Below are 12644 nucleotides of genomic sequence, written 5' to 3'. Positions count from 1 at the left end.
TGGAATTTCACAGTTTACAGTTCAACAGAATGTATATAGAGGAATCGGTTACTGTAGAGGTATCACAGGTGAAATCTGCAAACAGAGGTACAGATGTAGGCCACAAAGCTGCCAGTCGTGAACTTCATGGTGTCACCGTTACGACTTTGGCAGAACAGACAGTGAAATTTCTACAATATGTTGAGTGATACCCGTGTACAGATCTCCAGCCTTCTTGTCCTACTAGTGCCACAAGACATATTGCTTTTACTGTACATTACGTGATTTCCTGAAATGCTTCTCGTTTATTTACATCACTTATTCCCCCCCGCACCACCACAAATGCATTGGCAAAGGTTTATTCTCTTAAATACAGCTTACCTGAGTAAGTCTTCAAGATTCTTCAAAAGCTGGGACTCAAAGGAAGAACCCCACCACGAGGACAAGGAACCAGCGTTTATAGCAGTGGATGTTTCATAGCTGAGACTTCCTCCCCTTACTTTGTATTCCACCATATTCCAGCTCCGCTTAACAGCTTCTACACATAGTCCGACAGCACGTTTGGTATTGTACATGCTTTATTAAAATGGAACTCGTATTTACAATATCTGCAGAAACAATCCCTCCCAAGTCTTGCATTCAGACAGACACACACACATACACACGCGCGCAGGCCCCTTCACTCTACAGGGGTGTGAAGGCTATGCTCCCAAAAGTTAGGCAGCTTCTGGAAGAGGAGGAAGGGTGACTTTTTCGTGTAATTACTTAAAAAGAAGCATGGGAGTATGCATTTGGCCATCACAATGCTAATTTAAGTATATGTAGTATTAACATATGGCAGTAACACTGAGTATTCCTCTTTTACATTCTATACACAGAATAACATCAAGGTTTTCCAGTCAACAGAACATTCTAACTTCAGTCTCAATGCTGCTCGTAGTGACTATGAAACCACAATTTTGGGGCTGTCCCTTAAAACAATTCAAGTCTATGTAAGCGAAATAAGGCACAATTAATATTCGATTTGATTTAGAGGATGGGAAAAGGGGGGAGAGGCAGGCTCCAGATAATAGCTGTTGCAGAGGAAACAGTTTTACCCAATCCTTTTGAGAAAAGGATGATTTTTACCCCCATCCTAATCTACATGGACTTCTCTTGGAGAACTGAAGTATTCTGCCAGGGCTACTAACGCCCACATACAAAACAAAATTGGAAATTCACATTTTAACACCAGTTTCAGTAGTCTAAGCTACTGACGCTGATGTACATGAGTACGTCTTTCTTTAATGCTGAAGGAGAAGACACATATGAAACAAGATTCAAACCTTCCACTGAGCTTGAAGACTCACGTCTTTTAGAGAGCTTGTAATATCTACTATTTGAAGGCTTCAGCTTACTGATAAAAAGGAATAGCGGTTTTGCCTTTAAATCCCTGGCCCCTCTTCACTAACGAAGCCTAACCAGACATTACAAATAAACTGCAACAAAAAGTTTGGCAGCACAAATAATGTCTAGTATTCAAATCTTCATTTGTGAGTTTATTATTTTCCTCGTACAAAACCTGTTGAATGTTTTTCGCAGCAGATGAACTGTACCCAAAGATGCAGGACATTCTGTGATGGGGAATAAGAGGTTGCAGTTCCGAAGGCCCCTGACTTTGGTTGTTTACAAAGTTCATTCCTGTTTAGTGTGATCCTTGGTATCTTCCTCATCTGTGTATTCTGAAGGTTCTTCCCCTGGTTTTAGGAGTCTACCTACGTAGTCGTATTTTTCTGAAAAAGATTTACGATTCCATTACAATCAAATACAGCTGCATTTGCTAGTTAGCCTGCACTGCTGCAAACTCACTATTTCTCCTACGCGCTCAGGTTCTGAACCTGAATCACTGAAACTGATGGCAATTTATCAGCAAGCTCAGCTTCCTCAAACAATCTTGCTACCATTGCTGCTCGCTACTTTCTGATGGCAATTTATCAGCAAGCTCAGCCTCCTCAAACTCTACTCTGAGTACTTTGTTTCAATTCTCCCACAACTAACCAGGGAAGTGTTATCACACACTGGCTGAAAACGCTGCTATTAAAAGTGGCACAAATTCCCTTGGCCTGTTCTGATTTCAATTAATGTGAAAAATTACTCCCCCTCCCTCCAGAGGTATACTTCCACACTTCTGAGAAATTATTTCAAGACAAACTTGTTCAACCCTTCATGCCAAAACAACTCTTAGTCCTAATCACGATTCCGTGGCATCCAAAGCCTACAGCCTGCGAGCAGGAGTTCCATCAGCTAAACTACACTGAGATTTGAGAGGGAAATTCTGCACTGAAGAGCTGAGAAGAGAACCACTTTCCTGTAAAACTAAAAGACTGAAAAAGCTCTAGTGGGATGTAGCGGAATCCTCTCTATGGAAGAAAGGCCTGAAATCCCTGGTCTTTTCCTAAGAAAGTTACACTGCGTTATTAACGTTACTTTCAACATCTCTTCAAAAGCTGCCCCAAGCCCAAATCAGTCATTTTTATGAAAAGCATTTCCTTAAGCTTAAGATGTGCTGCTAATTTGAGAATTTACCTTTAAATTGCATTTCCCACTCTCTTACACTTTCCATCTGTACAGCATTTAAGTCCGATAGGTCATCATATTCATCTCTGAGTGCATCTTTATCTAGACAGAAAGTTGCTAGTCCCCTGGAGGCATCTCTGCCAGCAAATATTCCATATGGACCCTCTGAAAACAAAAAGACAAAAGTGATACCTTCAAGTCTTTGTTTATGGTGACCAATCTCAGTTCTTCATATAGTCTGCCGAAGCCATACATTAAACTCCTGCAGTGATGGGAACAGCAGTCGTTTCAATGCCATGGCTGTTCAACATTCGACAGCATTGCAGTTAAATCTTAAGTGTCACTAGGAGATAAAGTCTGCTGTGAGAAGCAGAACCAGGAAAATAGCTTTGAAGGGATATCTGGAAAAATCCCTGTCATTTGATGCAAGTCAGTTGATGTAAATTCCAAAGGGACTGGACGCTGGAATTCAAAAGAAACGCACTTCTATTAAGCAAAACATAGAATATTTACAAGTCAGGCATGAATAGAAGCAAATTGCATAGACATCTTAATTAGAAATCCATTGAATTTTATCAATAAATAGAACTTAAGAGTGCTAATTAATAATTTCACTTCACTTACAGAACCACCACAATTTTCTACATATGTGACAGACTGTGTGTCTTTTGACACATTGCTTACTTCTGTGGAAATAACCTCATTTGGTTTGGGCAGCAGATCACCCATACACCTATCCTGTATCGTTCTTGAAAACTGCACAAATCTTCGTGTTAAGAATGTAAAGCAACTGCTTCTTTTGTGCTTTTTTACTGATGCCAAACAGCACAAATATGCTAATAAAATTTTGAGCAATGACTCAAAAAAAATATTGTAAAGAGAACTGGATGATTTGCAAACCAACAACTTTCAGGATGAGGTTGGTAACTGGCTTTCCCAAATTTTAATTAATCTAAAGAACTTAAGCATATCGTTGTCTTAGATTTTCTTGACCTAAAACCAAAATACCTTAATTCAGCTCAATTAAAACAAAACAAAAAAAGACAACACTTTAAAACGTTCTGCACAAAGCGCAGCAGCTAAGCAACAGGGAAATGCCCAAGGCATTAAAAAGAGTGGTCACTACTTGAAGATAAATAGGCCAGAACCCATCTCTGGCTTACCTCTCGGAAGACGACAGTGGCTGTCAACCTGAAGAAAAGGCAGCACCCATGGGCAAGAGTGAACACAAGCAAGTGGCAACACACTGTCCTTCACCCCCTCTATTGCCTGCTGTAGCACCTCAGACCTCTTCTGCACCAGGACGAGCCACAAGGAATCATTCAGAGAGGCTGGTTTCCTCCCAGGCCGCTTGCTCCAGCCACCACACCTATCTGCTCTTGCCGGGCATTGACTTCAGGGTTGAGACAGAGGCTGAATGCAGCAGGAAGAACTCCTGAGGCAGGGAACCTGAGTACCGTATGGATTAGAAGAAACTATGTCCTCACCAGAACTGGTGTCGTCTCTCCACCCCAGAGTGCTTGGCATTGTAAGTCGCTTACAGTCAAACCTGAGAACAGAAGGGTGTCTTGTATGCCAAAGGCAATTCCCCTGTCTCTCTGGAAATAAACCAACCTATTTAAAAGCAAAGTTTCACAAGAAGTACACATCAGAGAACGAACTATCAGCTGGAAGCTTGCACTGTACAAATCTGGTGTAAGAGACAACCATAGTGATCAACAGCATCTTTATGCGCATCGTTTCAGTTATTTAGCTCCAGGAACGGCATTCACAATAACTACCTCTGGGATCACGGACTACATTTATGCTACTTAAGAGAAACAAACTCAAGAACTCTACTTTTCCTGTTTGTATCCTGAATTAGACGTTTATCTGAAAAACAGGATTCAGAGACTGAAATCAATCCCATACCAAGATATTTAATCTATGCATTTTGCATGCTCAGTCGCTTCCCATGAAACAGTATGAGAGGCAGTGATGGCCATCGTTTGCAACATAACATAGAGCTTCGTCAAACAAAAAATCTTGCTTTGCTCCAAAACAGCTATCATTCAAGTGATCTAGTTTTTGATGTCCTGAATGCAGAACACAGGAGCTATAAACAGCTCTTCCAAAGACCACACACAATCAGTAAATCCTTAAGAGTAATTATAAATTGCACTTAACCTCCCCCCCCCCCCCCCCCTCCCTCCCCAGTATTGTGTCCCCAGTTTTTCTTTTCTTGGAAGTGTTTAAAATAAATATTTCCATAAACCCTGCTAGTTAATGCATTTTCAAAATTCTGGCTAACTGGAGTTAGAGAAGCACACTGTTCCCCTGCCCTTCTACGCTGCATTTAGTGGTTTATGGAGTTTTACAGCACCTGCTGAGCTGCCACCTCTTGGTCCACCAGCTTGATTCCAATTATTTCTATTAAAAAGAGAATTACGTTACATTTATCAGTATCAAGCCCTGAATATCCTTATGTCTCAATAAAATACTTAGTTGAAAGCATGAATGCTTTGAGAATGTACCAGTTTGCATTAAGTTTAATGATGCAAAATTTCTGCAAGTATATTGTAATGTCAGATGCTTTTATACCATTATTTTCTTTTCTAAAATTTAATTTAAATGTTATCATTCCATCTTACATGTTACAGAAGTACTCAGGAGTCACAGAGAAACCATCAAGCCAGGTCCAAGCACTCAAAAGAATACTAACTGGTAAAAACCAGCCTTTGGACTTGGTAGACAGCATCTCAAATTCCAGCTCTGCAAATGTAACTTAGAAACGTGTCCCATTGTTTAATCCTTTACCAAAAGGCAAATATTGAATTATGATTATTTTAAAAAAAGCGCAAGCCTGGCTTCACCTTAGTTGTAGGGCTGCTAAAGCAGAAGTTCAAAGATCTCCGTCTGAGCAATCTACATCAAGATTTAAAATTTCCATTCAGATTCTTCTACGCAGAGATCAAGTACAGTATTTTATACTAATATAGAATATGCAGGTCTGGGGTTTTGCTCTAAGCCCATGCCTATTATTCACTTTTATATAAATACTGATGCAACAGTCTTAAAAAGGTATTTTGTGTATCAGATTTCATTGCGCTTGGAGAAGCATCCAGAAAGGTGTCAGCACAGAGAAGCCTGGGGAGAAAATGAGCTTCAAGAATATGATTCTGAGGGACAGACAGTGCAACCCTAGACGTTCTCCCACAGAGCTCTTTCATGACCAGATGCAATTTACTCCGCAAGCCCTACCCATAGTCCTTCTTCTCTTTCCTTTTGTCTGCCTACCTATTTAGACTGGCTCCTGTTCTAAATAATTGATTGCACCATGACATGATATACATGCTGAAGAGATTGCAAAGAGATGCTATTAGCATAGGTATGTACACCAAACTGATTTTTTAATACCCTATCACAAAATTTCAGTGGTTCTCTTGTGCTGTACCCCCAAATTAGCTACTTCATAGTCAAATATGCCTTTAAAAAAAATTCTCCTCCCACTCCAATTTGGCATCTCGCAACAACAAAAAAGGAAGTAAGGGAAGTGTCGAAACCCATTAAAAAACGTCTGCTACATGTCACTTGCCTATACGCAGCTACGAGTCTTACAAGAAGGAAAACTTTGCTCCTTGAAGAATGCTCTTCTTCCCATCTTTGCTTTCACTTTTAAAAACACTGTTTCAGAGCCTGTGTTTATTTTAGCGCTGAGACCAAACAGTTATCAAGACTGCATATTTGCCTTTGTACCTCCACATCTATAGCACCACATTCATACACTGCCTTTTTCTCCTGTATAAAGTCCTAATTTACCTTATAATTCATACCTTGTATAAACTATGCCCTTCTCTAACCTATAACGCATGCAAAATGTTGCTGCCTAACACCTGCAGATGCTCTTTTTCAGAATCCAGTTAAAAATCTGTCCTCCTTGATGAATTTGACATCTTGTTCCAGCCTGACATTCATCTCTATTCACAAATGAACTGGGTAGCTCGAGTGCTGGCAAAATCAAAGTCCCTGCAGCCAGTAAAAATACTTTTCCAATTCCTGCACTCGGGATTTCTGCATCTCCTAGCCCTGTTTTGGTTCTCAAATGAAGATTTAGTTTCTCTTTGCAACCACCCTAAGACAACAGCAGGCGAGGAAAAACAAATTTAACATTAAAGCACTGTATTTAAAAAACTGAGATACGAAGCTGTCCAAGCTGAAGTTTTTATTTGGAAGCACTGCTTCTAGCTACTTGCTCCCAAACAGGCTAAACTGGATCTTGGAGCTGCACGTGTTCCAATTTTCAACTGGTTTGGCCAATAGTTCCCCCAGCAAAACCTATGCTGGTGTTCAACTTTTTGAGTAGATATTCTATCCTAGGTTTGCAGAACATCCCAAACTATTGCTCCAAGACTAGTAATGAACGCGAACACTGTACACTGAACTTTGGATTGCTCCGCTGTCAGCACAGGGACTGCACCACAGATAGCCATGTGTAGACTTTCTATCTAATGAAGTGATTTGTAATCTAAGAACGGTATTCATTCTCACCAGGCCCATGCAAGTTCTTTGAAGAGGCCACACAGGTTAACACAGTTCAGTTTTAAACCAGCTTTGGTTTCTTCAAGCAGTGAAAAAGCAATTCCAAGCAATCACCAAATACACAAAGCATACCAGATGTTCTTCACATCTGTGGGCTCCATGCAGCCACTGCAAATAAAACCTAGTTTTGTCTGAAGCGCAGAAATTCATGGACAACATTTCTTAAACCTCTGGTAAGAATAAAGACTAATCTCTCTTTTAATGTAAGTTAAAGGAACAGAGACAGACCACAAAATTATTGACAGCTGCACTATTCTACCACTTAGTCTACCTTTTCCACTCCAAATCAAAGTGAAATCTCCACTGTCTGTTTAAAATTTTCCGTCTGAATCCTGACACGCGTTTGTGCATCTTTTATGAGGGAATGAAAAAGCTACAAATTAGACAAAGCCATTTTGAGATGCAGCTTGAAAGCAGAAGCTTTCTAATAACATTTATCACTGGGAATTCAAGGTGACATAATTTTAACTTTACTGCTCCAGATTTACTTGAAAGGAAAAGATGTTGGTCAATTTTAAGTTACAACTTGCATGTTCTTAGGAGAGCGATCCACAAAGTTTACATGCTAAGATAGGAACTGCTTAGAAAGAGGGGTCTAAACCTGACTTCTTAGGCACAGGACCAGAGGGCCTCGCTCTCTCTTTTGCTTGCTTTCTTTTTAAGTCTGTGAAAAAAGTGCAAGAATCAATGACCCAATTTCAACTAAAGGGGCAGACAACGAGCACTGCTAGGAGAGCCCGTAGTTCAGTAGTCAGGAGATTCCTGGAAGACAGCTCCATACTTGAAGAGGACCTAGATCCCTCATCTCGCTTTAGTGAGAAGTGCTCTGGCCACTAGTTTATTTCATAAGGTGGCAAACAATGCTGGCCAGGTTTTTGATTAAATGGAAGAGAGCTACGCTGCTACGTACTGGATTTAACATCTGTATGTCATTACCAATGATGCCACTATCACATCCTGATATATCTTGCTTTCAGCATACCTGCTTGATCAGGCCCCTCAAACCTCAGGTGACTGGAACCTGAATGGTTTAAATAGGAACTACGGATTTACATAGACTTTTTATCAAACACACAGTTGTTCAAGTTTTAAGGAATATATTCAGGTTATTGAAAAAGGGGGGGAAAAAAAAAAAAAGAGAGTGACAGACACACAAGCAGAAGCAGAGGAGGAGACAGTGATGCATCTTCCTGCAGAAAACCGCTACTTTACTGGTCCCCGCTCCCCATGAACATGGACTGAGGGCTTAGAGCAACCCCTTCATTCCGGTGGCAAGGACATTACTCCCTTTAATCAGAAGTATGGAAACACCCTCTCACCAATATGCATGTATACACCTTTTTAGTTTTACTACTTTTAGTAGGCACTTCTTTATCCAGAAATGCTGTCTCTTTGAAAAGCTGAGTGCCGGGGTGAGAGACACCTCCACTACACCAACACCAAAGAGCTGACAAGCATCAAAAACACAGAGAAGATACACCTTGCAGGAAGCACTTCTTTCCCCCCAGCCTTATCCTCTGCACTTATCTGTAAACCCTCAGCCTGTTGTGTTCTTAAGATAAGGCCACACTTAACAGAATTCTCCAGACACAACATACATGATGTCCCTCTTCCAACACTTAAATAGAGACACAATGAAGTTTACAGCACTCAATTCCAAAGGAAGTTTAAGAGTATCAGATTATTTTTATACAAATAATTGGAAAAATTGACAGCTCTTTACTACAGAATTTTCTGAAGTGTTTAACATCAGAAATCAAAATTCTTAACTGGATTTGCAACATGTAATAAAGGTAATTTTCCCCATATGAAAAATGAACTATGATGGAAATTTTTCATGGGAGGAACTGCTACTACCTAATCTATTCCTCCTGACAACCTGGAAAGCAGAAATCTCCATGACACTTTAAAAGACAAGAGTGGGATGAGAAATGAGTTGACAATGACAATGTATTGCAGCGAAGGAAAGTCCCAAAATTGATTTTTTTTTTTTTTTTAAAATCATGAAACATTAAGAACGAAAAAGTGATGTGGAACAGTTGGATACACTGGATTGCACATAATCGTGCTTTGTCATGCTCAAAGCTGTATATTTTTCATAACTGCACAGAGTATTTTATAAGTTAATCAAAACCTGTTTACAGCATTATTTTGGCATGCCAATTTAAACGCTAATACTAAGATTTGCTAACACTACTTTAACTCCTACTATGCCCTCCTGTTGACCAATATACTACCAAGAATCTTGATACAAACAAACATGAAATTAAATGTTGCAATACATGAAACAGTAAAAACTGTCTCTCATTTTAAGTATATAAAACTAACACAGCACACACTAAAGGTATCAATCATTAGACCCGAAGTCATGAGATGTGATTACAGATAGGGAAATCACCCCAAAACAGCTTCTTTGAAATTTTGGTTACACGATATCTTTAATAGTGAGCCGCTAATTGTTTACTTTATTTCTTTTAGGATTTGCGTGTGATAAAGGAAACAGTAATTAATTAAAATTAATAAACAAGCAAAGCATTCTAGGACACTTACTCATTTGGGCACAAACAGAGGTCGTAAATTATTTAATACAACTAAAAGTGAAATGCTGAAACAAAGGGTACACTTGCAGGACAGAGGACTATCCCAGGAAGCAGCACTTTGGAAAAGAACTTGGCAAGAAAAGTTTTAAATAAAGAGGTCAATGTAAGCAAAGTGATTTTTGGAGGCCCAGACAGTTAAATATGTGATATAACCTTTCCTTGCTCTCAGCTAAAATGCAGTAGACATACCAAAGATAAATTGTGGAAGGCTTGGAAGACAACATGAGAAAACCCCAAAAATTTGGAAAACATTTCAATTAAATGTTCAAGAGGCTGAAGTTTTCAGTCGTGGCTGTTTGAAAGGATGACTTCAACAGTCTATCAATTTCTAAAAATAACTTAACTGTATGTATGTAAAGGCCTCTTTAATGAAACTGACCAAAGTATAACAGGATTCAGTGGATGGAAACATAAAACCAGGAGAGCTTCTAATAAAATCAGAAGCTCGGGGGGAATTTTAATGGAATCTCAGCTGCTGGACAAAAATCTGGACTAGATGACAGTTCTGTGCATTTTTAGCCTTCTCTCGTAAGTAGAAAAATAAGGAACACCTTTGCATCCAAACTACACTGAAGGAAAAAAAAGAACAGACCTTAATTTCAAGCCATCAGAAGCCTTCTGAGACAGCCACATTATTCAACATTAACCTAGCAGTCAAGACATACTTAAGATTTGATAGTGAGCCCTCAGCCAATGCTTTTTGCTACCTTCAAAGCTGGAGCACTATTTCGCATCAGTACCTCAACAATGTACAAAAGGCTCACAGTCCAAGCCTGCGATGTCAGCAAAGCCAGGGCCCTCAACTGTTTCTTCCGTTAAACAAAATTTGGCCATGGCTTTGTTGGTATGCTTTGCACTTCTCTTGCTATACTCCAGCTATAAGGCATAAAATTACCAAGAGAACTGTGGACATCTGGCTGCTCTGACTGAAGTCTTTCTGAAAAGGTCTCAACCAGCTGTAGAAGACTTTTCCACCTAACTCTTCTCAGATCTTTTAAGGCCTGCAAACCATCCACTAGCATTTTTTCTTTTCAGCCACAAAACAGTTGCAAGAAAATGTTCCCCAGCATGCATCTGTACAGGGGAAACCACATCAGCACAATTCAAAAATCAACACATTTCGCAGAAAGCACACAGCTGATGATGCACAGGTTGGGCATCACTATCCTAATGGGTATGGTCCCAAGTAACAGATGTGATAGACAAAGATAATGTCAGTTCTGTTATAAAAAGGCAATCTTTCACCACGGGGGGAGGGAAAGCCTTTTTTCCTCTCCACAAAACGTTGGAAGCACCGCTTTAGGGAAACCAGCTGCTGCCAGTTATCAAAAAACAGACTGATGTCCTAGAACTTTAAGCTTCAGCTTCCTCACAATAATAGACCTCCAGCGGTTGCCAATGTGAACCACTGATGATATCTACAGTGGAGAGTCTAAAATTTAATTTATGTTTGATACACAGAAGAGTTAAAGTGAACGTTTAGATTATGGTTCACTATTATTTCATGGAATAATTTACGAAACAATCTGTCAGCTTACTGGTGTTTTAAGTTTCATGTAGCATGTATTACCTGCATTTTCCATCAGCCCATAGGTCTCAGTTTAAAAACCCCTAAAGTGAGGGAGACAAAAGAACTGGCCCCATTAAGTGTCATGAAAGCTGCAGCATACCAGACTGCATTTTCTCAGCTTTACTGGTCAATAAAAAAAATAAGGCATGGCAAGGTAGTTTAGATTCCATTGTTAACCTTTACAGTTCCCAGTCAGAAAAGTATTTTGGTTCAATTATGGCAGTTTCAATTTCTGCAACTGGTATCACAAACTTGGAGGATTACAAGAGTTACAAAATACTAGCCCAGTTCAACTGTACAACTGCTTGTCACTTCCCTGGTAAGAACCAAAGACTTGTAACGTGCCAGTTCTGTATTTTTTTCTTTTTGTAACCTAAGATGATTAAAAAATAACAATAATTACTTAACTTGAACTATTTCCAGGGGAGAAGGGGGAAAGTATCCTCTCTCTCCTCCACCCCTCATACAAGAACACTTGCCATACCTACTATGAAAACTCCTGCATAATTTGATTAGATCAAGTTTTCCAAACTACCATTGTTTAAGGAAGAAAATTATCAGCAGTCATAACCCTCATTTCCTTTGGCATCAGATGTGAACACAGCGCTCGCTAGTAAGTTTATCCACCTCATTATTAAGAACACTATTTATTACAAGAAAATACGCTGCACTTTCACAATCTACATGAGAATATGGAAACATAACATTGCCTTCGAAGCATACTTTTCTGAACCTTTTAAGTATACATTTCTGCTCCAGAGAACTGTATTGTCTGCCTTTCTAGTTAAGAGATTGGGTTGATTTCTGCACTGTTCTCAATAGTAGCAATGTATCAGTCCCTGAGCTCTCCCTGCATGCCCCTATCCTGATTAAAATTCATACTCAGTATGGCATTTACACCTAAATAAGTAACTGGCTCTTTTGGTTTTGGTTTGGGTTGGGTATTTTTTTTCCTGAACCACATGAGCTAGAATGAAGGAACCATTGCTCAGTTGTGCTTGGGAAACCTACTAGAAAAGACAGAAGGAAAAAAAAAAAAAGAATTAAACATTGCACATCCAAATGTAGGCAACTCGGAAACTGGAAGCCTGAACAGAAGCCAGACCCGTTCTGCACCACCTACTTAAAACCCCCGTTAGGCCGCAGGCAGGCAGGCCGGCCGGCCTGGTAAGGGGTCGCGGTTTGCACGGCTGTCTCCCATCTGACACCACCACCGCAGGCAGCCGGCGGCCCTATCAGGCGTGGGGACAGCGAGCACGGGGCTGGCCGCCCGAGATAAACCCGGGGGCCCGAGTGAGGCCACCAGCGCTGAAAGGCAGCGAGGCCTCCCCGAAACCCACCCCCACCTCCCCTCGGTGGGG

General features: G+C 40.2%; 1 long non-coding RNA gene across 1 annotated transcript; it reads right to left on the bottom strand.

Annotated features, from left to right (window-relative positions):
* Positions 1–539: 539 nt before the first annotated feature.
* Positions 540–2989, bottom strand: LOC104292102. The gene is made up of 2 exons (XR_717920.1): positions 2545–2989; positions 540–1751 (listed from the first exon to the last, which is right to left on the bottom strand). It is a non-coding gene; the product is annotated as an uncharacterized LOC104292102 (long non-coding RNA).
* Positions 2990–12644: the final 9655 nt, after the last annotated feature.

This window comes from Charadrius vociferus, unplaced genomic scaffold (genome assembly GCF_000708025.1).
Source record: "Charadrius vociferus isolate BGI_N301 unplaced genomic scaffold, ASM70802v2 scaffold159, whole genome shotgun sequence".
NCBI lineage: Eukaryota > Metazoa > Chordata > Aves > Charadriiformes > Charadriidae > Charadrius > Charadrius vociferus.
This window is presented reverse-complemented; position numbering and strand designations above follow the sequence as displayed.